This window comes from Papio anubis, chromosome 13, assembly GCF_008728515.1.
Source record: "Papio anubis isolate 15944 chromosome 13, Panubis1.0, whole genome shotgun sequence".
In the NCBI taxonomy this organism is placed as follows: domain Eukaryota; kingdom Metazoa; phylum Chordata; class Mammalia; order Primates; family Cercopithecidae; genus Papio; species Papio anubis.
In genome coordinates, this window is record NC_044988.1 from 91,120,126 (window position 1) to 91,145,156 (window position 25,031).

Below are 25,031 nucleotides of genomic sequence, written 5' to 3' on the forward strand. Positions count from 1 at the left end.
CGCGCCACTGCACTCCAGCCTGGGCGACAGAGCGAGACTCCGTCTCAAAAAAAAAAAAAAAAAAAGAAAATAGAAACAAATGACCTAGACTGGAACACAAGCAAAATACAAAGATATGTGCATATGTACATGTTGCCTCCTAACTTCCTTTACATTGATTTGGTTAACTTTAAATAATATGTAGGATTTCACAGCTTCTCTTAGAGAAGGGAATTGAATGTTAAACTGTTCAGTCATGATAACTAGATCTCCCATTGTTATGGCTCATGCTTCTGTTACAAAATCAATTAACCGTTTTGCCAAGCATGTCTAATTGTTACACTTCCACAGTGCAGATGGAGCAGGAGAAAACAAGAGGTTACTTGATGGGAGGGCTGTTTCTGCAGTCTACTCCTGGATTTCAGCCCTCCAAGTTGGGGTATGAGGGGCTGAGGAACCCTGAGGTTTAGACTAACTAAGTGGTGAGACCAGCTGATGACTGAGTGTCCTCTGATGAAGCCCACATCCTAGAAACGGAACTGCTTGCAAGCCTCTTCAATCCACTGCAGGCCTTTGCCTTCTCTGACACCATCCACATCTCTTTGCCGAGGATTAGAAGATGCAAGTTGCAGTCTGGTAGACTGAATACCACTTAGGCAACACAAGAAACATATTCCGTTCAAGTCCCCGCTGCTTGTCATTCATAGAATCAACGAGGCTGGAAATCACTCACACTTCCTCCCATTCAGTGCCTGGATCCGTGATGTATTTAAGCACCAACCCCATACCCTAAGTGCCCCCAGGGTGGCACTGCCCCACAGTGATCGGCTCCTCTCTTCCACTCTCTGTTTGCTATTTCATGCAAACTCATGTCAAGGCTTTGTTTTGACTTCATGCTGGGCACCTTGGCTCATTCAGGTTCCTTGGGACTCTGATCACGCACCACCATGATATCTACTAGGACACTCCACCAATTTTTCGCACAGAAGCCAAACAACATCCTGATGAGAAAAGGACGGACTACAGATGGCCTGAAGCAATCTGCTATTGAAGCATTTTGAGGATTGCCAAGGCAAATGGTGTCTTTACTGAGAGCTCTGCTGCACAGTAACTTCATGTTGTTTTAGATCCATTGGAAATAGGCAGGCATTGAACTCAAGGGACAACCCCTTACAATCATATCTTGCTGCCAAACGCTTCCCTTAGCACCCTTTTCTCCAGATGTTATGTGGCATGTGTAGAGTGTTTCTGGCTTTATCTTTGCCTATGACAAGTTCTTTTTGGTTCAGTTGATAGTATTTCCCCCAAACCCAAAATAGATAAGAAATCACTGGGAATTTACATCTGATTACCCTAGATTCATTCTCCCACATTACAAAGCCTCAAGTTACAAGGAGGAATGGTATGTGTTTGCCATGTTGGTGTTTCATTAGTATTTTTTTTTAACTTAAAATTAAGTGTTACTTTTCTGAGGAAGTAGCCAGAATACTCCTCTCTCAAATTCAGAAATCTACTGGCACAATTTGAAGTCAGATGATATTTCTAACCAAATTATACTCTTTTGTCTGCCACGACCGCTTGACAGTTTTACTATCTGAAGGCAGGCTGATATGATAATCCCAGCAGTATTCTAGGGATAAGATTTTAGAGGGTTTGTTCAGAAGAAAATACTGGTTTAGGTGGCTTTCATCATGCCACTCAGCTTCTATGTCATTTTTCTTTTCCAGGAGGATTCTCTTAAAGCACTCCTGGGGGATGTTGAGAACCTGAATGGGTGTTCCTCCAAAAATGGCTGTGTGGTAATAAAAATCCTCCTGGCCAAATGGAGTGCATGCTGCTGACTCTTTCTGCCTCTCCTAGGTAAAGTCAACAGGATCTGCCTTGTACCACCAGGGCTGTAGCTGAGCCACTGACTGGCCTAGGGTCTTCACCCCAAAATTGTCTTGGAAGACCTGGTCTACATCCATGCAGAAGAGGAAGTCAACCTCGTGTTGGATGTGGGCCAAGATGTGCTCCCTGATGATCTTCACAGGCATCATGCTGATGTGTTGCCACCTCTTCTCTGGCTTGACCTGAAACACTTTTAAGGAATGCAGAGGACCCAGCTCTATAAACAGCACCTTGGAGACATCATCCACTATAATGTAAAATATGACTTTGTGGCCGACCATTAGCAGGTGTTATGAACTCTTATGAACTCTTCCAAGTAATGCTCAATATATCTGAAACAAAGAAGAAAAGCAAAATATTTAACCTTTGGGATTCCTGAAAGAAATCACATGTTGTTATAATCATGTCTGTATTTTATAGTTAGTAGAAGAATGATTTCTTCCCACCCCGGGTATGTTTTCATGTTAGTGTAATGCCCCTGGCTACTCTCCACCATTCAGTCACTCAGTGCGTGGGAAGCTGGAATGACTTACCTGACTGCCAATTTTGGAAGAGCAGCTAGAACTAGACATGCACTACCCTATCCTTCCTCTCTTCTGGCTTTTGGGAACCAGCCAGTCCAAGAGAGCATGTGTTCTCAACTGCTCTGGGTTTTGCAGGAAGCTTAGTACAGGATCTATTTTCACATCCAGAGGCCTGTAGGTGCCTGGATGCCCAAGTCTTTCTAACTCTGGGGGTTGAATATTTAGGAGGCACAGGGCCTGCAGATATAAGCCACATTCTCCAATATGAGCTTTAACTATAATGAGGGTGATATTTACCGCTCTCTGCCTTCCTTACCCCTTTGTCCAATTTACCAATTGGTTCAGACTTTGGACAGTCAAAGGGGGTACTTGTTCTTGAGCTCAGTTCAAAAGCCTTAACATAAACCCCAATGTTGCTACTGCCAGACCAGGTACAAGGGTGATGTGACCCTTGGATCCAATGGGGATGCATTAAGCCCAAACAGCGGAACTCCCTTGTCCTGTGTGATACAGAGAATGAGTTATGAGATCTAGATCTGCTTTCATGTTACATAGTCATCCTATGAGCCTCCCACTAGTCACCTAAAACACCAATCCATTGTCCACACACCATCATCCAAAATACTAGTCCATCCAAATACTAGAATGAGCAACTTCTGATTTAACCTTATTTTAACTACTTTTTCTTTATCTTAAAAAAAGGACTATGTTAGCAATAAGCCACGTTTGGTGGCTGATTAAACATAGATGAAAAGAGAAGATAAAAAACTTTAAAAAGTAAAAAAAAGAAAAAAAAGGACTACGTTGTTTAGAGAAGTTTTAGGTTCACAAAAAAATTGGGCCAAAAGTACGGAATTCCCATATACCTCCTGCTCCCACATTTGCACAGCCCCCATTCCCCCACTATCAACATCCTTGCACCAGAGTGGTGCATTTGTTACGATCAATGAAGCTACACAGACATATCACTATCACCCAACATCCATAGTTTACATTAGGGTTCACTCTTGGTGTGGTACATTCTAAGGGTTTAACAAAAGTATAATGACATGTATCCACCATTATAGTATCATACAAAATATCATCACTGCCCTAAAAATTATCTGAGCTTTGCTTATTAATCCTTCCCTCCCCGAACAACCCCAAACAATCACTGACCTTTTTACTGTCTCCATAGTTTTACCTTTTCCAGAACGTCATATAAGCATATAGCATGTAGCCTTTTCAGCGTGGCTTCTTTTACTTAGTAAGATGCATTTAAGGTTCTTTTATATCTTTCATGACTTGATAGCTCATTTCTTTTTAGCACAGAATAATATTCCATTATCTGGATGTGGCTTAGTTCATTTTTCTATTCACCTACCAAAGGGCATCTTGGTTGCTTTCAAGTTTTGGTAATTATGAAATAAAGCCTCCGTAAATATCCATGTGCAGGTTTTTGTGTAGACATAAGTTTTTAACTCACTTGGGTGAATAGCAAGGAGCACGATTGCTGGATCGTATGGTAAGAGTATATTTAGTTTTGTAAGAAACTGCCAAATTGCCTTCCAAAGTGGCTGTACCATTTTGCATTCCTACCAGCAATGAATAAGTGTTCCTGTTGCTCTACATCCTTGTCAGCATTTGGTGTTGTCAGTGTTTTGAATTTTGGCCATTTTAGTAGGTATTTAGTGGTATTTTAACTATCTATTCCTTTGAAAAACATTGCATGCTGTCCCCCATTGCTGGGCAAGGTGGCTCACGCCTGTAATCCCAGCACTTTGGGAGGCCAAGGCAGGTGGATCACAAGGTCAGGAGTTTGAGACCAGCCTGGCCAATATGGTGAAACCTGGTCTCTACTAAAAATACCAAAATTATCTGGGCGTGGTGGCACATGCCTGTAGTCCCAGCTGCTTGGGAGGCTAAGGCAGGAGAATTGCTGGAACCAGGGAGGCAGAGGTTGTGGGGTGAGCTGAGATGGTGCCACTGCACTCCAGCCTGGGCAACAGAGCAAGACTCCATCTAAAAAAAAAAAAAAAAAAAAAAAGGCCAGGCACGGTGGCTCAAGCCTGTAATCCCAGCACTTTGGGAGGCCAGACAGGCGGATCATGAGGTCAGGAGATCAAGACCATCCTGGCTAACACGGTGAAACCCCGTCTCTACCAAAAAAAATACAAAAAACTAGCCAGGCGAGGTGGCGGACTCCTGTAGTCCCAGCTACTCAGGAGGCTGAGGCAGGAGAATGGCGTGAACCCGGGAGGCGGAGCTTGCAGTGAGCTGAGATCTGGCCACTGCACTCCAACCTGGGCGACAGAGCGAGACTCCGTCTCAAAAAAAAAGAAAAAGAAAATAAAATGAAAACATTTTATTGGAGTCTTCTGTAAGCCCAAGCTATGGACTATTTGTGAAGCTACGCTATGGAGATTACCAGGAAGAGGAAGAATAAGCCAGATGGTTTCATACAACTTGACCAAACCCTAAACTCATGTGGACTGAATTTAATGTGCTGATCACACTTCTGGCCAATCATGGTGTTTTGTGAGTAATAATGACTGGCACTTCTTTTCGCTTTTTGTTGCTGCTTGGATTCCCTTTCTTTGTTACCAAAATAAAATGCGCTTTTAATGTTGGCATGTGGTAATCCAAGGGTTTATAGTACTGATTCTTTAAATGGAAAATACATCTGAGGAATATAAAAAAGGACTTCAGTGTGGCTCTGTGGGTAGTGGCCAGGAAATCCTTCAGTATTCTGGGACTTCAAGAAAAATGTATTGTGCTCTGAAGCTTGGGAAACAATACTGGGGTAGGGTGGGGTAGAGTTAAGTACAGGGGAGAGTCATTGTGAGGTTTTACATTGTTAAGAGATTAAAGCATTGCAGTTGGCTCCATGCATTGTTGCTTGAAAACAAACCAAACATTACACCTCCTAAAAGTCAAAATCCACTTGTAGAGATCTATTGCTGCTGAGTACAAGCAGTCCTCTCTTGTCTCAGAGCTGAGGGCAGAGTGCTTTCACCAGGATGTGTGATTTACAGTTTAGTTCTGCAGAGCTGGAATTGGATGGCTGAAGCCGTTGTGGGGCACTGGGCAATGTTCTGTTCTTTTTGGAAATACCAGGATCAAATCAATCTGCAACGTGGCTGGGTTAGCCCCTTTTGTGCCAAAGGATTCGGTGAGCTGGGTGGCTCACCTAATCTAATTAGGTGGCTTCCAACCTATATGAGTACAGATTCTTCTAGTAAACATGTCAAAACTCCACAGTCACCTTTCTCTGCTAGAGAGACCACATAGGTCCTTAGGATCCGCACATTCAGCGACATTAGAACTTGATTGGTATTGTGAATGACAGAACAGTAACAGCTGCTGGGCTCTGGGTTGGGGAAGGTTATCTCTGGAGAACTATCAGATCTTTACGGAGCTCTCTTTAAGCCCCACCTTGGCAAAGCTCAAATCAACCTAAGCCTTCAACTCTCTTTATACAAGGCAAAGAATCAACTTTCCATGAAGCTTCTTCAGAAGAGATACAGAGGGAAAGGCCCAGAGGGCAGAAAAAAAAAAAATAGGAAAATTGGACTTTCAGTTTTATTTTGGAAAAAAAAAAAAAGGAAAATTCTCCAAAAAAAGCAAAATGGATTATCTTCAATAACTAATATTAGAGCTAGAACTTTGTTTTTTGGTTTTTTTTTTTTTCTTTTTTTGAGACGGAGTCTCCCTGTGTCACCCAGGCTGGAGTGCGGTGGCACGATCTTGGCTCACTGCAACCTTCACCTCCCAGATTCAAGGGATTCTCCTGCCTCAGCCTCCCAAATAGCTGGGACTACAGGCATGTGCCACCACGCCCAGCTAATTTTTTGTATTTTTAGTAGAGACGGGGTTTCACTGTGTTAGTCAGGATGGTCTTGATCTCCTGACCTTGTGATCCACCCACCTCGGCCTCCCAAAGTGCTGGGATTACAGGCGTGAGCCACAGCACCCGGCCTAGAGCTAGAACTTTCAAGAAAGAATGATTGTAGTTTTTCTGCATCATATGTTCTGAACAAGGGAGCTGAAACTGGAACATATCCAACCTTTGGAAGAGCAAGCTCTGACCAGCAAATCTTCTAGGGCCAAATCCTCTATGAGAGAAAAAGTAGAAGTGATCTGAGGAACCCATGGAAGAGTGGTCAGCTGTGCTCCAGCATGGAAAGCCACTGTGCTTAGGTCACGCTGCACCTAGAACTTGCTATAAATCTCTCTGTAGTTGGTCCTGGGACGTAGAGCATAGGAAAAAGAATGATGCACTCTGGGCTGCCTAGCAGCTAGCACTTGTGGAATTTCTCAAGGAAGCCATGGTGGTCAGGGAGGAGGTGGTTGTGGGTACGCTGCTGACCCTGGGCTTGGTGGGTGGAACAGACATGTGTTCCTGCAACCCAAGACCCTCATTTTGAGGTAGGAATGAGTGGACTTACCTACTATTATTTTGTTCTCAGCATTTTAGGGCCTCAGCAGAAAGGAGACTGAAACAGTTCCATGAAAACATTCTTCTATCTAATAAATCAAAAAATCATGGCTGGCCTCCATCAGTTCAGGAGTCTCCACAAAAATGTCTTGACAGTGGAACAAGAAACAGTCAAGGACAGTTTCATCAGTGACACCTACCTTCCAATAGCAAAAGCCGTCAATCCCACCGTAATTTTCTGTTTGGCATAATAATTTCCTAGGATGGCTTTGTTGTAAGTGCCTTTCCACACAACCGGCGCCTTCCATCTGGTCACTCTCACCACCTCTGGGCGTTTCCTGGTGATAAAACAGAGAGTTCCCTGAGTCAGGGCAGCTTTGCCATTGTGGGGCAGAGACTATCCAAGGAAAAGGGGGGTCAGCTATGATCTGCAGGGACTGTCCTTGAATCCTGACTGTAGCTTAACGCCAAACGCTTGGCTGGGAGGTGTGCCATTTGCAGAGGTAGCATCTTCTGGGTGAGGAAGAGGAGGCTTTGGCTCAGGTGCATCTGAGGGCTATCTTTTTTTTTTTGAGAGAGATCTCCCTCTGTCACCCAGGCTGGAGTGCAGTGGCTGGATCTTGGCTCACTGCAGTCTCCGCCTCCCAGGTGCAAGTGATCCTCCTGCCTCAGCCTCCCAAGTAGCTGGGATTATAAGCATATCCCAACACGCCTGGCTAATTTTTGTATTTTTAGTAGAGATGGGGTTTCACCATGTTGGCCAGGCTGCTCTTGAACTCCTGACCTCAGGTGATCCACCAGCCTCAGCCTCCCAAAATGCCAGGATTATAGGCATGAGTCACTGCGCCCAGCCTTCTGAGGGCTGTTTTGGGGGTCCCTTATGAGGCTCTTATCTCTACATCTCATACCTTCTTTCCTCTTCTACTTTCTTTGTTCTCTTCCTACTTCTAAATCCCTTTCCCTACTTTCCCAACTCCTTCCTAAGCTACCAGTAGCAACTTTGGGTGTTATTTATTCCTGTGGATGTCATCTGAGCCTAAGGAGATCCTAAGCCTTGATACAGGCGGATGAGAGAGTGAAATTAGATTTGAAAGAGAAAAAGCTGTTTCCATTTGCCTTTTGCCAGGAGTGACATCTGGGTGAGAACCTGGTCATTGGCCAAAAAGGGCCCCAGATTAAAGGGATTCTGATGTTACTGCTCACTTTACAAACAAGGAGACGAAGGCACCAGAAAGGAACGTACTTGATAGAGGCCCAGCAAGGCCAAGACTGGAGCCCAACGCTCCGGCAAGGACCTTCTCCTTAGACCAGGAGCCTCTTTGCTAGGCACACAAAAGGGGCGAGAGGAGAGGGAGGGCGCTTTGCTGTGCTCAGAGAGCTTGAACGGGACTTGGCAAGGTCAACACAAAGGCAGGAAGCTATGACAAAGCCCAAAACCCTGAAGCCCTGAAGGGTAAATGCAGAAAGCACAGAGCAGCAGGGGCCCCAGTGTGAGGGTGGAGCTCCAGGCAGGGGGAGGCTTTGACTCCCTCTTGGCTCGGGAGGTGGCTGCATTTTCCCTGTTGGGAAGCAGAGACTGGCACAGGCTCATTTAGATTCAACCCCAATATGGGCCTGGCACCCTGCTTGGCATTTGCTTCTATTACTGGATTCACTGTGGGCAGCATCTTGGTTCAACCTCAGGAAGGTGAGTGATTGGGGCAAAGTCCTGGTGATCCCTGCTGGCTGCACTGCCGTGGCCCTGGTGAGGCTGTCAGGGCCTCACCTGACAAAGGTGAGGTTAGCAAATACCTCAGGCCAGCACGGCCAGTGGAGGCCTGGATTTTCACAGAACCCCCCCACCCATCAGCAAAGTTGGGTTTTTCCCACAGCGAGGCTGGTGAGTGCAGCTGGGTCTTCCCCTGCCTCACCCCAGCCTCAGAGTGGAAGAGGAGCCTCAGTAGCTCTCCTCTCAGGCCTCCTGTCCCTTGTCCCCCAACACTGCACCTACAGTTCTTGAGCTGACTCTGCCCTCCCACCCCATCCCCAGGCATCACATCTGGTCTGCCTCCCAGATTCCATCACAGCTCGAAGTGACCTGTTTCCTACATTTCGCCCCCAATGCTGAAATTGCCCCAGGTTGGTCCAGATGGCAGACAGGGGAAACACTTTCAGGGTGCTCTCCTGGTTTGACTCATCTTGTCCGGAGTCTCAAACTCTAAGACTTAGCTCTGCCCTCAGCACCCCAGGTACGCCTGCTGCATGGAGGACACAGTTGCCCTTGGTTTCCTTCAATCATGAAAGAAGCTACCATGCACTCTGCACCAACCTGTGCCAGGCACCCATCACGAACACTTTCTCATTTAGTCTCTGCAACAGCCCTGCAATGTGTCCTGTCCATGGTCCAGGTAAGAAAACCAAGTCTCAGAGCAGCTTATTATCTTGTCAAAGGCCAAGCAGCTGGTCACTAATGATGCCAGCTAACACACACTGAGCAATTCCTTTGCGACCAGGCACCGTGCAAAGGGCTCACCATTCTGAGGTAGGTGCTATTTTGATTCCCATTTTATCAATGAAGAAGCTAGCACAGAGAAGTCAAATAACTTGCCTGAGATTGCACAGCTAGTAGGGGTTAAAGCTGGGATTTAAACAAGATCATCTGACTCTAGAGACCATGCTCTGAGCTGAGCCACCATGTACACTATTTCTTATATGACTTTTCATTCCTCTGCTGATGAGTTGGGGTTAAAGCCCAGGTTTGTCCAGATCTAAAGGTAACACTATTTCCATTTAAAAAATAAGTCGGGTGCAGTGGCTCATGCCTGTAATCCCAGCACTTTAGGAGACCAAGGCAGGTGGATCACTTGAGATCAGGAGTTCAAGACCAGCCTAGCCAACATGGTGAAATCCTGTCTCTACTAAAAAAATACAAAATTAGCCAGGCATGGTAGTGCACACCTGTAATCCCAGCTACTTGGGAGGCTAAGGCAGGAGAATTGCTTGAACCCAGGAGGCGGAGGTTGCAGTGAGCCAAGATCATGCCATTGCACTCCAGCCAGGGTAACAAGAGTGAAACTCCATCTTGAAATAAATAAATAAATAAATAAACAAACAAAATAAGATAAAAAATAATTATTTTTATTTGCATTGGCATTTTTGTCAATTCACACTGAGAAATGATGAGCCTTTTTTGTTGTTGTTTTTAGTAGCTTACATGGTGCTTTTAGTTCTATAAAACTCCCAGCTTTGTTGAATGATGAGATTGCAAACCAAAAACCAAAAACCGAAAACCACCCACACGGCTATCTTATACTTCTGTAACCATTTCTGAACTTAAAACTATCTTGTTCATTTCATCTCATTAATTGCATCTTAGTTTTAGCTTGTCAAAGATCTTTTAGTAGTTCTAACCTAGCCCGCTAGCTAAGTCTTATAACTGTGTATAAGCTGGACATTTGGTAATACTATTTTTAAAAAAGGAAAAGGAGGAAAAAGTATACTTATTTAAAACGTATTATGCACCAGGGGCTAAGTGCTTGACTTTTATTCTCTCATTTGATCTCCATGACCACTCTATGAAGTGAGTGTTCTCATCATTCCCATTTTGCAGATAAAGTGGAGGGTAGGAAAGAAGGAGAAGGGAATGGAGCCTTTTGCCATTTAATTTACATAAAAGACCCAACTGGGGTGCCTGATCCCTCGACCCACATTTCCCAGTTCCCTGCTCTATACCAGGTCATCCTGCTAAGCACTGAGATGGGATAAATGAGACCCAGTCCTTCCCCTTGAGAATCTCGCAGTCCCAGCAGGTGGTCCGCCTGCTACACACACCTCAACTACATGATCACTCAGTCCAGGTCTTCTAGAAGGACTGAGTCAGAAAACCAGAGTCCAGTTTAGTTACTTGGATTCCTTCAAGCAGGAAGAAAAAGTAGCAACATTAAAAATTAAAATATTCTATTTCCCAGCTATTAATTATTTGATTCCACTGACAATTCCAGCAAGTCAGTGGCCCTGACTACAAAGCCACACAGAAGCCTGAAAATGCAGGCAGCTGGGGAGAAGGGGGAGGAGGGAGAATGAGATCAAGATCAGCTTCCTGGATGAACCGCTGCATCAAGGAGTCTTAGTCATCAAAATCCACAAAACCCCCCAAAAAAGAAGTGATGGAGGGCAGCTCACACATGTGAAAAGCTAGTCTTTGACAATGTCAACTGTCAGAGAAGTCCAAGATCACAAAGATGAGGCACTAAAAAGAGAAAAAAGTGCCAGGAAAGAGCTGCTCAGATGCTTTCCTTCCACATAGGGCATGCAACGGTGTGATGCCAGTGTGTGGAGTTCCACAAAAGCTTCCCCCAAAATAAAAGGCCCCCTAACCAAAGCACACACCTCCCTAGGTTATTGGCAGCTTTTAAATTTTATGTATTTATTTATGGTACATTTTGGTACCCAAGGAGTGGGTAGAGGAAGAGTTAAAATTCTATTTTTTTTTCAGATGGAGTTTCACTCTTGTTGCCCAGGCTGGAATGCAATAGCGTGATCTCAGCTCACTGCAACCTCTGCCTCACGGGTTCAAGTGATTCTCCTGCCTCAGCCTCCTGAGTAGCTGGGATCACAGGTATGGGTCACCACACCTGGCTAATTTTGTATTTTTAGTAGAGACTGGGTTTTGCATGTTGGTCAGGCTGGTCTCGAACTCCCGACCTCAGGTGATCCACCCACCTCGGCCTCCCAAAGTGCTGGGATTACAGGCATGAGCCACCATGCCCAGCTGGAAGTGTTAAAAATCTATGAATCATGGAGTAGGTTAAAAAAAGATGTGGAATACAGGTGATCCTCCCACCTTAGCCTCCTGAGTGGCTGGGACTAGAGGCATGCGCCACTGCGTCTAGCTAATTTTTTATTTTGTTGTAGAGACAGGGTTTCACTAAGTTGCCCAGGCTAGTCTTGAACTTCCGGACACAAGCGATCCTCCTGCCTCAGCCTCCCAAAGTGCTGGAATTACAGGCACGAGCCACTGTGTCCAACACAACTCATTATTGACTGAATTCCCTCTAAGCAACAGCAGGCTGGCTAGACAAGGATGCAGAGAAAAGCTGATGGCAACATGAACAGGGAGGGCATGGCGGCTGTGGAGTGGAGAGAAGGGAATGAAGTGGAAAGGATTTTGGAGAAGGAATTGACAGAACATGCTAATGAATTAAACGGTGAGGTAGACAGAGGAAAAGGTCTCCCAGACTATGTGTCTTGAGCCATTTACTGGGATGGGAAGTGAGGAGAGCAAGGGTGGGGTGGAATTGAGAAATCCGTTCTGGCCATGTGAGACATGCAGAGATGTCAGGCAAGCAGGTAGACACAAGTCACAGCTCGAAGGCAACATCTGGGCTAAACGTTTAAATATAGGATGGTATCTAATCTCGCTAGTGGCACCTAATGCCATGAAAATTATGAGAGCACATTGGAAAATGGTGTCTAAAGAACAGAGAAGAGGATGCTGGACTTAGCTCCCACAAACTCTAATCTCTGACAGTTGGGAAGAGGGAGCTGCCCCTCTTGGGAGACAGTTACAAATGAGGATGTGGTGTCATCGAAGCAAAGTGACCTTTATATGGAAATATGCACGATATACTGTGGTTTTAGGTAGTTTACAGAAAAGGATACTTCTTTTTTTTTTTTTTTTTTTGAGACAGAGTTTCGCTTTGTTGCCCAGGTTGGAGTACAGTGGCATGATCTTGACTCACTGCAACCTCTGCCTCCTGGGTTCAAGCAATTCTCGTGCCTCAGCCTCCAGAGTAGCTGAGATTACAGACGCCCGCAACCACTCCCGGCTGATTTTTTGTTTTGCAGTAGAGATTTTCACCATGTTGTGCAGGCTGGTCTTGAACTCCTGAGCTCAGGCAATCCACCTGTCTCGGCCTCTCAAGTGCTAGGATTACAGGCGTGAGCCGAAAAGGATACATTTATACAAAGTATATTTATTTGTTCATGCATTCCTTCATCCAATCATTCATTTACACAAGAAATAGACTCAGGTGCCCTGAGAAGACTTACATTTGGTGCCACTTCAAACCAACATTCTTTCAATAATCTGCTTGTGTCCAGGAGCGGAGGCTCATGCCTGTAATCCTAGCACTTTGGGAGGCTGAGGCAGGGGATCGCTTGAGACCAGGAGTTCAAGACCAGCCTGGGCAACATGGCAAGACCCCGTCTCTACAAAAAATACAAAAATTAGCCAGGCATGGTGGTGCATGCCTGTAGTCCCAGCAGCTTGGAAGGCTGAGGCGGGAGGATTGCTTGAGCCTAGGAGGTGGAGGCTACAGTGAACCATGATTGTGCCACTGCACTCCAGCCTGGTGGCAGAGTGAGACCCTGTCTCAAATAAATAAATAAATAAATAAATAAATAAATAAATAAATGACAAATTAAAAACAAATATCTGCTCCCTACTCATTTGGAGACAAAGCCATGCAAGGGGAAGAGTGGAGAGGGTGAAAGCTGGTGACTGTGGTCTGTCCCTCCTCTCTGCCCCCAGTCATTCAGCCCCAGCCCCACCTCCCAAGTTCTGCTCAGCAAAGCACAAGTGCCACAGTAAAATTGCCCTATTCTCCTTAGAAGGGCCTTTAGGGACCATCTCTGGCCCATCTAGCCTGCCCCTGGGGGAGTCTCAATCCCCCATCTAAGGGGCTTTATCAAAGCAACAATGCTTCCATCTTCTCACGTTTCTATGAGTGGTTTAGCATTTCAGAGATGCCTACCCTGTTGTGCAGATCATCAAATGACATATGGGAAGCTAAAAGTCCCATCCCTCCCCACTGGCATGGATCCTCTATCCCCAAACAATGAGAGAATTTGCCAGAACACATTCAGTCTTTCCAGAGCCCAAGATCCTTCACAATGGGATAGGTGCTATTTTCAGGCTGGGCATGGTGGCTCACACCTGTAATCCCAGCACTTTAGGAGGCCAAGGCGGGAGGATCACTTAAGCCCAGGAGTTCAAGAGCAGCCTGGACAACATAGTAAGACCCTGTCTCTACAAAAGAATTAAAAATGAGCTAGCCGTGGTGGCACACACCAAGCCTCCTTACTCAGGAGGCTAAGCCTGGAAGGTCAAGGCTGCAGTGAGCCATGATTGCACCACTGGGCTACAGCCTGGGTAACGGAGCAAGACCCTGTCTCAAAATGAATAAAAATTAAAAATTTAAATTTTTTAAAAAAATGATGCCATTCTCTCCTGATTACTCTGATGATACCTCACTGCACATCTCCAGCACATACCATCTGCCAAGCTCAGGAGCACCCTGTGACTCTGTCCAGATGTCCCATAAGCACCTGCATCCACATGTGTTCCTAATGGAGGTCCCCACATCCCCCAGCTCTGAGGCCTGTGTCTCCTCCTCCAGTCCCCTTTCTGGCCAATGGTACCACCACCCACCAGTCTCTCAGGTCTCAAAGTCACCCTGGACAGCTCCCATCTCCTCACTCCCAGGACCCATCCTTCCAGTTGATCCTGCCTCCTACCAATCTAGGCAAATACTAGTTTTACAGTAACAACCCCTATAAAACCATGAACTTCTCAAATATAACCATGTTGATTGATTTCTCCTGTCTCCTTTCCCTAACACAATGCCTAGCACAGTGTTTTTGACCATAACTCACAGTGAGAAATATACTTTACATCACAATCAAAGAGATGCACATACACATATGTCTACTGTTAAAGGTCTAATGTGCTAAGGGTCTTTCTCTCAAATCAGGAATGTTCTCAATGGCACTGTTGCCTCCACTGCCACACCACCTCCTGCAGGGCCATGGATTTGCTGCACAGGGAGTGACACCGCTTTTCTTACTTTGGATTAAATCAGTCCCATAGCCGAAGCTCTGTTGTGTCATCTTCCTTTCTTTGGTCTCCTCTCTTCCTCTTTTTTGTCTATGTCTTCTTCCTCTTGTTGATGATTGTGGATCCTAAGTACAAAGGGAAAGTAAACCAGGTAAGGCAGGGAAGGTGACTGCGGTGGTCAGAGAACTGGTGAATATCTTGTGGAAATATGGTCCAAGGCAGATTATGCATGCATTAAGTGAACTGACCAGAAGAAGGCTCTAGGCACTAAGCGTTTATTCACAAAGACATATTTTTGACGAAAAGATGCAGTACTCACCTCATTACCCTTCCAAGTCAGTGCAGTTAGCAACGTAATGACCCAGCAACCATCAGGTTATTTCAGTGGGGTGAGGGAAACTTGATAAGACAATTCCTCTAAGAACATTTATGATTGTCTTTTCTGCAATCTAAACTTCAGCCCAGGCCAGGCATGGTGGCTCACACTTATAATCTCAGCAATTTGGGAGGCCAAGGTGGACGGAGCACCTGTCAGGAGTTCGAGACCAGCATGGCCAACATGGTGAAACCCCGTCTCTACTAAAAATACAAAAGTTAGCCAGGTGTGGTGGTGGGCACCTGTAATCCCAGCTACTTGGGAGGCTGAGGCAGGAGGATCACTTGAAGCCAGGAGGTGGAGGTTGCAGGGAGCCGAGACCACGCCATTGCACTCCAGCCTGGGCAACAAGAGAGAAACTCCATCTCAAAAAAATAAATAAAAAAATAAACTTCAGCCCAAGCCTCAGCCCCCAAGTTAACTGAAACAAAACAAAACAAAACAAAACAAAACAAAAAACGTATTTATCTGGGTGTGGTACTGCATGCCTATAGTCTAGCTACTCGGGAGGCTGAGGCAGGAGAATCACTTGAGCCCAGGAGTTTGAAGCTGCAGTGAGCTATGTTTGCACCACTGCACTCCAGCCTGAGTGACAGCGAGACCCTGTCTCAAAAACAAAACCAACCCTTAAATGTCCTAGTCCCACTCACAAAATATTCTTCATATAATTTCAATAAGCAAGAAAGATGAGTGACTGAGAAGGTCATGAACATGAAACCATTGTGTGTGGACCCTCTGCAAGCACCAGGTGGGTGGGCAAACACCGACTGCTGTCTGATCACCTTACCCATTGTTAAACCAGCTCGGAAACCACCAGCTCTTCTGGGCACTGCTGTCATCAACTTCTGGGCTTCTTTTTTTTTTTTTTTTTTGAGACAGAGTCTTGCTCTGTCACCCAGGCTGGAGTGCAGTGGCCGGATCTCAGCTCACGGCAAGCTCCACCTCCCGGGTTTACGCCATTCTCCTGCCTCAGCCTCCTGAGTAGCTGGGACTACAGGCGCCTGCCACCTCGCCCGGCTAAGTTTTTGTATTTTTAGTAGAGACGGGGTTTCACTGTGTTAGCCAGGATGGTCTCGATCTCCTGACCTCGTGATCCGCCCGTCTCGGCCTCCCAAAGTGCTGGGATTACAGGCTTGAGCCACCGCGCCCGGCCAACTTCTGGGCTTCTAAGAAATGAAAAACGTTACAAATGTTTTTAGAAAATGTGGAGTCCTCAAACTTAGGGTTTCCAAATTCTTTTCATAGCCAAAATTACTCTAAAAAAACAAAAAAACTTAAAACGCCAATTTATAAAACAGACAGAAATGAGACACTCTAGCTAAATGAGAGAGAATAGACCTGAAGCTCCCTCAGTCTCTTCTCCCTTGGGCAGCCCCCAGTTCTCAGCTCATCCTGGGGGCCCTAGAGGAAGAGGAGGGAAAAGGGGGCTGGAGTGGTGGTGGTATTAATGCATTAACCTGGGTTCTAGATCTGCCACTTACTAGCTGTGTCACTGTGATAGGACATTTTCCCTCTCTGAATTTTGACTTTCTCCTCCAAAAAGTATAGTTAATAATACTAATAATAGACCTACCATAAAGGTAATTTTGAAGACTGAATGAAATAGCATACATAAGAGAGCTTTATGAGTTGAAAATGACTGTAACAAGTTACAGGCTTCATGAAAACCCAATGTATGTTTCCATGTTTCTTTAGCGGAAACCAGCAGAATTCAGCTTGCTGTAAAAGTCTAGAGAAAAATTCAGGTTGCCCAAAGGTTAGCAGTAACAGCCTCAGGAAATCTGAGGGTCGCTGAACAAGAAGTTCAGGAAACTACTTAGAAGCCACTGTAGCCACCCATTTGAGAAAGTTTCCACACCCTCATTCGTTGTGAAAGTCTCTTCAAGGTCGGGGGTAGGCACGGTGGCTCACGCCTGTAATCCCAGCACTTTGGGAGGCTAAGGCCAGCAGATCACCCGGGGTCAGGCATTCAAGACCAGCCTGGCCAACACAGTGAAACCCCGTCTCTACTAAAAATACAAAAAATTAGCCTGGCGTGGCGGCAGGCGCCTGTAATCTCAGCTACTTGGGAGGCTGAGGCGGGAGGATTGCTTGAACCCAGGAGAAGGAGGTTGCTGTGAGCCAAGATGGCACCACTGCACTCCAGCCTGGGTGACAGAGCAAGACTCCGTCTCAGAAAATTAAAAAAAAAATAAAAGAAAAGAAAGGAAAGAAAAGGTGGGGGCCTCCTGGAGGATGGGGAAAGAGGAAAGCCAGTGGATACAATGCCCTTCCAATGGACAAATACAGTGGTGAGGTAACTCATGAACAGGCATAATATTATGTTTTTGTTTTTGTTTTTGAGACGGAGTCTCGCTCTGTCGCCCAGGCTGGAGTGCAGTGGCCGGATCTCAGCTCACTGCAAGCTCCGCCTCCCGGGTTTACGCCATTCTCCTGCCTCAGCCTCCCGAGTAGCTGGAACTACAGGCGCCCGCCACCGAGCCCGGCTAGTTTTTTTTCGTATTTTTAGTAGAGACGGGGTTTCACCGTGTTAGCCAGGATGGTCTCGATCTCCTGACCTCGTGATCCGGCCGTCTCGGCCTCCCAAAGTGCTGGGATTACAGGCTTGAGCCACAGCGCCCGGCCAGGCATAATATTATGAAACCTGTTTTAAAGCCCATTAACTCTTGGAAGTGTTTGAGATGACTTCCAATACGTAGGTACAATAAACAGAAAAACAACGCCAGAATAAAAAAACACAAGAGAGAACAGAAAGAGATACATTGATTTAGTCACCCAGGTATGTATTTTCACCTGACCTTAGTCATTCCAAAGAAAAGTTTCACCTTTACCTTCATTTCAGAGCTGAGATACTGGCTGGGTGGATTTCAGCAAATTTCCAAGGTCACATGCATGTGGGCATAAAAGCCAGGATTTCACACCAGGGGATAAATTATATCAGAAATGAAGGCTGGGGCAAGTGCAAGCAGTTAAGTGCAATACTTTGCTCTGAGCTTTCTGACAACCAACCCAACCATGGGAAATATAAAGGTTTACATGGCTCTCATTTTCTTTTCAAAAAATAAGACAATTTTAGTGATACACACTAGTTTCTCAAGAGGCTCAATTTTTTTTTTCCTGATTCTTATTCTTAGAGCAATTTCTTGCATGGGTCTTTATATAACGTTTAAAGAGAGAGTAATAGACAATATCTCCCCAGATGCTTTTTATCAGAAAGACAGGAATGTTCCCCAAATGACACCACTTAAGAGAACTTTGAGGAGAACTGAGGGCAAGATAGAAGCCATGGTTCTATACAGATAAGTTTAGGGAGACTGCAGAAATAACGTTCCAGACCCCAGGAATCCACCCACTCCTCCCACTTTGGCCGAGCACCATGGCTGGCTGCCATGTGAAGAATGGACTGTAGGGGGTGCCAGAGTGACTGGGGAAAACATCCGCTAGAAATCTAGAATTCAAAGCACTTACTTTGAGCGATATATCCACAAGAAAGAGCCTCCTGGGCTAAAAGTGAAAGAGAAACAAAAACATATCATGTTACTTTTAATTCTGAGAAAGGCGAGTTTGTAACCATTATCACTGAGCCCGGGGCTGAGCTGAGAGCCTGAGTTTTAGCTGCTTCCCAGTTTCTACCTTCCTTTGAGACATAACCAATGACATCAGGAGGCTGGAAATTTTCACTTCAGGATCTCAAGGGGAAACAGTTTTCTGCAAAATCTCAAATTGTGCGTTTGTATGTGTGTATTGTAGAGACGGGGTTTTGTCATGTTGCCCAGGCTTGTCTCAGACTCCTGAGCTCAAGAGATCCACCCCCATTGGTCTCCCAAAGTGCTGAGATTACAGGTGTGAGTCACCACGCCTGGCCTCAAATTCTGTTTTGTTTTTGTTTGTTTGTTTGTTTGTTTTTTAAGAAGACAGCTCTCCATTGCAGAGATGGGTCCTCTCCTGCCACCTACTCAGGTATCTGGTGATGACGAAGGCCCTGAAAGGATGGAAATGCCGTGGCCCAGACATCCTTCCCCCAGGATTTATCTTCCTCCAGAAAACAAAGCATCAACTACAGAGCCTAATGCCATGGCCAACTCAGAGCCTTCAATAGAACAGCCCCAAAAAGCATTTCTTTAACTAGTGAAGGCAGTGAGACTCTTAAAGCCCCTACAAGTGCTGCATCCTGGCACTCAGAACCCTACCTAGCACTCAGGCCATGGATTTATAGATTCAGGCTCACCAACTTTTCATATCTCTTCAACAGCCCTCTCCTTACCCTCCTCTCCAGAATCCTTCAACAGCACAATGGTCACAGCAATATCCACATTGCAGTGGCTTTTAAACATGTATTCATGCTTTAAGCCTCCACTCAAATGCCACCTTTTCAATGCCTTGCTTGATATGATCCTAGCACAGTGCCAGGTACGTAGTGGGTACTCAATAAATTATTATCTGTGAATGGATGCAAAACAACGGATCCTTCTCCAACAAAATTTTTGCCTCCTTGAGCTTTTTTATTTATTTATTTATTTATTTTTTTAGATGGAGTCTCGTTCTGTTGCCCAGGCTGGAGTGCAGTGGCACGATCTCAGCTCACTGCAACCTCTGCCTCCCGGGTTCAAGGGATTTTCCTGCCTCAGCCTCCTGAGTAGCTGGGGCTACAGGCATACACCACCATGCCTGGCTAATTTTTGTATTTTTAGTAGAGACGGGGTTTCTAAATGTTGGTCAGGCTGGTCTCGAACTCCTGACCTCAAGTGATGCGCCTGCCTTGGCCTTCCAAAGTACCGAGACTCCATCTCAAAAAAAAAAAAAAAAGAATCGGCAGTAATGCATAGCAAGGGTCCTGGCACATGCAAGCACTCAATAACTAGGAGCTCCTATCATGATCACCACCATCATGATATTTCATCATAATTTTGAAGGCTTCCTCTAATTCTCTAAAATTCAAAGATTATTTTTTCCTCCAGCCTGAAATCAAATGCTATCCTAGATGATATTCTTTCAATACGCTTTACTGACAATTCTTCTATTTACTAATTGGTTGACATGTTTCAGTTAGTTATTTTCAATCCATTTTAGTTTAGTGCTGCCTACCTGTGTAAGGTTAGTGCCCTCAGCTCACCTCAAGCTATCGTGTGGCCAATTCGTAAAGTGGCAAAAAACAAAACAAAACAAAACAACAACAAAAAAACAACTCCTCCCCTTGAAGTTTCTTGCAGATGTTCAAGTGGATTCTGCACATCAGAGGATGTTGTGGCCAGAGTCCGGGTGCCAGATGATTGGCCTGAAGAGCAGCTAGAACCTGCTGTGGCCACTGTGCAGAGAAAGTGTGCCCAGAACTGAAAGTAACCCTCTTTCTCAGAGGCCGGTGTAATACACGCACGTTTGAGCCTTTGGCTCAGTAATGCACGTACAACTCTGGCTACAATTCCAAACACCAAAGTTATCTAATCAAGTGTTCAAACTCAGAGCTTGAAGGTTATCCAAGCAGACATTCTGACTCCAGCCAGGAACCCCAAAGGGCACTTGTTCTTCTGTTGGACTCTCCCAGCTGCTAGAGCTCTTCTGTTTGCCAAAATCCCCTTTTTTGTTCTGCCCTCTGGAACAGATCATGATGATGATGACTGTTATGAAGTGAATGTTGTATCTCTTCAAAATTCATATGTGGAGGCCCTGCCCTTAGTGTGATGATATTTGGAGGTGGGGCTTCTGGGATGTAATTAGATGAGGTTATGAGAGTAGGACTCCCATGAAGGAATTAGTGTCCTTACAAGAAGAGGAGGAGGCAGTAGTTTACTTGCTCTCCATCATGTGTGGATACAGGGAGGAGGTGACCATCTGCTAGCCAGGAAGAGCCCTCACTGGGGATCTTGGACTCCCCAGCCTCTAGAACTGAGAGAATTAAATTCCTGTTGCTTAAACCACCCTGTGGTACTTTGTTATAGTGGCCTGAATGAAACGATGATGAGGAAGAGGAGGAGGAGGATGACAGCTAGCATTTACTGAGTGTTTATTAAGCCCTAGGCATTGCTTCCCAGTGCTTTACACACAACAACTTACTTAATTCTGCCAACAACCCTATGAGGCCGGGACTATTATAATCCCTTCCCCAACTTTTTTTTGAGACAGCGCCTCACTCTGTCATCCAGGCTGGAGTGTAGTGGCAGGACCACAGCTCACTGCAGCCTCAACCTCCCAGGTTCAAGTGATCCTCCCACCTCAGCCTCCTGAGTAGCTGAGACTACAGGTGCGCGCCACCATGCCTGGCTAATTTTTTAATTTTATTTTTGTAGAGACAGGGTCTTCCTATTTTGCCAGGGCTGGTCTTGAACTCCTGGCTTCAAGCAATCTGTCCTCCTTGGCCTCCCAAAGTGTTGGGGATTACAGGTGTGAGCCACCATGCCCAGCCTGTTATCTCCAATTTTTAAAGATAGGGAAACTAAACAAGAACAGAGTGGCTGAGTAACTTGCCCAAGGGGCATTCTAGTTCTAGAGTCTGAGTGGGAAATGTCCTCAGCCCTCAGTTGCCTAAGAGAGTTCCAGGGTCCCCACACCAAACTCTGAGTCATCTCTTCTTTGAACTAAATCCCCTCAGTTTTCTCAATTCAAAAGACCTAGTTTCCAGACCCTTTTAACTTTGGTCATATGCTAGTTTGTCATGTTTTTCTTAAAATGAGTTGTGCAGAACGAAACAAAGCAACATTCCAGAAGTGGTTACATCCGTGCGGCACCACAGGGACTAATGGCTCTGACACTCATGCACCTAAAGGCACAGTTCCATTTTTAGTAACCAAGACAGTCCTCCTAGCTCATCAAATCTTAGAATTTAAGAATCAAAAGAGGCTGGGCATGGTGGCTCACACCTGTAATCTCAGCACTTTGGGAGGCCGAGGGGGGTGGATTATTTGAGGTCAGGAGTTCAAGACCAGCCTGGCCAACATGGTGAAACCCTGTCTCCACTAAAAATACAAAAATTAGCTGTGTGTGGTGGTACACGCCTGTAATCACAGCTACTTGGGAGGCTGAGGCAGGAGAATTGCTTGAACCTGGAAGGCAGAGGTTGCAGTGAGCCGAGATCGCGCCACTGTATTCCAGCCTAGGAGACAGAGAGAGACTCTGTCTCAAAAAAAAAAAAAAAAAAAAAAAAAAAAAAAAAATCAAAAGAGATATTCGAATGTTAATCCAGGCTACCATCTTGAACTTGGTGGCCACTGAAACACTCTGCTATGAAAATATTAATGGTACCAAAATAGCTCTGTACAACTCAATTGTACAGTAGACTTTTTGAACCTTAAGGCTGAGCTTTTCCAGTCTTTTGAGTCAAAGGCGTCAGGCATTTCTGTGGCTGCTTGTGAAGACTTCTGTCAGAAGCCTCTCCAGCTGGAATCTCCAAGGCATTGTAGTTTCAAAAGGCACAGAGGCAGCTCATATATTTGGGGTGAATCCAAAGACGAATTTGAAAACTTAGAAATGCTTAATTCATTTTGATTTTCAAAGTTAAACACAACACACACACACACACACACACACACACACACACAGAGGCACACATACTCAAAGATTTTAGCCAGGCACAAACGAATCACCAGCAACTCAGTACGTATTTTGCAGCAAAAGTCAACAACTTAAATTGCTCCTTTAAACTCTGCCAATATTTTAGGATTTCAAAATTCAGGGTGGATTTCTCAAGGAATTCCTGTCTGAAATTTCTTAAGGTAATTTCCATATTTGATTATATGAGTTATTTAAAATTACATTGGGCTTAATTTGATCTCTTTCTCTGGATCTAGCCTACTATTACAAAAATTATGATATTAGGAACAAGGCAGGAAGGAAGATAAGTAGTTAGCCAGAAGTCCCTTGGGAGAGCTAATGATTTTAAAGACAGTCCAGGGCTTAGGGATTCAGGAAGGGTGGAATCCCTTATTTATGGTTTTAGTTAATCCTAATTTCAATTCTACCTGGCGACTTGGATGATAATAGTAGGATAGAATGAAAGCAGTATTTTCATCCACATCACTTCATCATGTTTCATAATTACCTATTGATATATTCCCAAAACACAATGATCACAGTTGAGACAACCAGCATTGACAGAATTACTTTTCCTTTGACATTCATTATTTTCTCCTAGGAAAAAAGAAGAGGGAGGAAAAAAGAGAACAGATTAAATCAATGAACTTCAGAGTGAGATGTGGTTTTCAAAAAATGCTTTTACCTAATTCTTTTTTAAAATTATTATTATACTTTAAGTTCTGGGATACATGTGCAGAATGTGCAGGTTTGTTACATGGGTATGCATGTGCCATGGTGGTTTGCTGCACCTATCAACCCCATCATCTACATTAGGTATTTCTCCTAATGCTATCCCTCCCTTAGCCCCCCATCCCCTGACAGGCCCCAGTGTGTGATGTTCCCCTCCCTGTGTCTATGTGTTCTCATTGTTCAACTCCCACTTATGAGTGAGAACATGTGGTACTTGGTGTTCTGTTCCTGTGTTAGTTTGCTGAGAATGATGGTTTCCAGCTTCATCCATCGTTCATCCCAGCAAAAGGACATGAACTCATCCTTTTTTATGGCTGCATAGTATTCTATGGCGTATATATGCCACATTTTCTTTATCCAGTCTATCATTGATGGGCATGTGGTTTGGTTCCAAGTCTTTGCTATTGTGAATAGTACTGTAATAAACATACATGTGCATGTATCTTTATAGTAGAATGATTTATAATCCTTTGGGTATATACCCAGTAATAGGATTGCTGAGTTAACTGGTATTTCTGGTTCTAGATCCTTGAGGAATCGCCACACTGTCTTCCACAATGGTTGAACTAATTTATACGCCCACCTAATTCTTTCCAAAAGAATACATTTAGGATAGTCTAACTAGAGCCGAGGAGTCTGTTCTACCTTAAATTGCATAGACCTGCAGTGGCAGATCAGGTCAGTTTGGTTAATAGAGGAGGCTGCCTACATTGGCAAGGGTGCTAAGGCCATACTGGGGGTCAGAGAGGAGGTATCCCTATCTGCCATGGATGTAGGAGACAATGGAAGTAGCTGTACATGGTTCCCAGGGACTCTGGTTGCCTTCCAAGTCTGATCGCCCCACCTTTCATCTCGTGACTGTGAGGAGCCACCCCAACCCCAAGCTCCATGCTCTTGATATACTGATAACACATTCCCCTGCTCAGAGGGGAAAATGACCCTGGGTTGACAAGCTAGGCCTCATTCACTTCCCAGCTACCCCTAGTGTAGCCCCATCACACTCACAGGCAAGCAAAAAATTGGTGCACAGCAGGTGCATAGATATTTCCTGATCACTGTGTGAAATTGTCTAAAAAAGCAGGAGTGCTGTGTAAAGAATAACAGGCCAGGAAGTACTTTAATGTGGGTGATCAGGGAAGGTTCACTGTGTAGGTAAAAGTTAAGTTGAGTCCCAAGGGATAAAGAGGGTTGGAAAAGGATGAAAAGCACCAAAAGAAGGAATGAGACTATTTTGGGAGCAACATCTGTAACAGGCTGACAGGAGGAAAAACTTCTTGTATTTAAACAGACAGCATTAAAGAAGAAAAATACTCGCACCTCAGCATGGCTGGATCCAAGGAGGGGTGCTAGTTGGCAACAGGATGGTGGACAGGGCAAATACACCATGAAAGGCATGGGAGGGAGGGAAGGGAGTCACAAGCACCTCAGAAGCCAGAGAATAACCAGATTTAACTTCATGCAGAGATGCCTGCCTGTGTGCTGGGGTGTGGAGGGTGGATCAGAGCTGACAGCAGCATGGAGAGTGAGGTGGCAGACTACTCTGATGGCCAAAACGAAGGGGTGGCTGTATTGCATACATGTTTTTTTCTTGGCTATATGTTATGATGCTTTCACATCTTCGAAAACCTCTCTGACTGGCGGGATAATGTCCTCTTCTACAACTAGCCGGTTCTTAGAGATAGCCAGGGCTCAGCTAGAAGCTTGCCTTTGATATACAAACGAACCAATGCTGAGCTGTAGATCTTCACCCGCCCTGCACACCCCAGGAGGCAA

General features: G+C 45.1%; 1 long non-coding RNA gene and 1 pseudogene across 1 annotated transcript in view; one reads left to right on the plus strand and one right to left on the minus strand.

Moving 5' to 3' along the window:
• The window catches only part of LOC110741363, a 61,337-nt gene extending 59,426 nt beyond the window's left edge, over positions 1-1,911 (plus strand). Inside the window, exon 3 of the long non-coding RNA XR_002517435.2 lies at positions 1,840-1,911. This is a non-coding gene — a long non-coding RNA (uncharacterized LOC110741363). The remainder of the gene's footprint in view (positions 1-1,839) is intronic.
• Positions 71-23,280, minus strand: LOC101002310 (annotated as a pseudogene).
• Between the last annotated feature and the right edge of the window lie 1,751 nt (positions 23,281-25,031).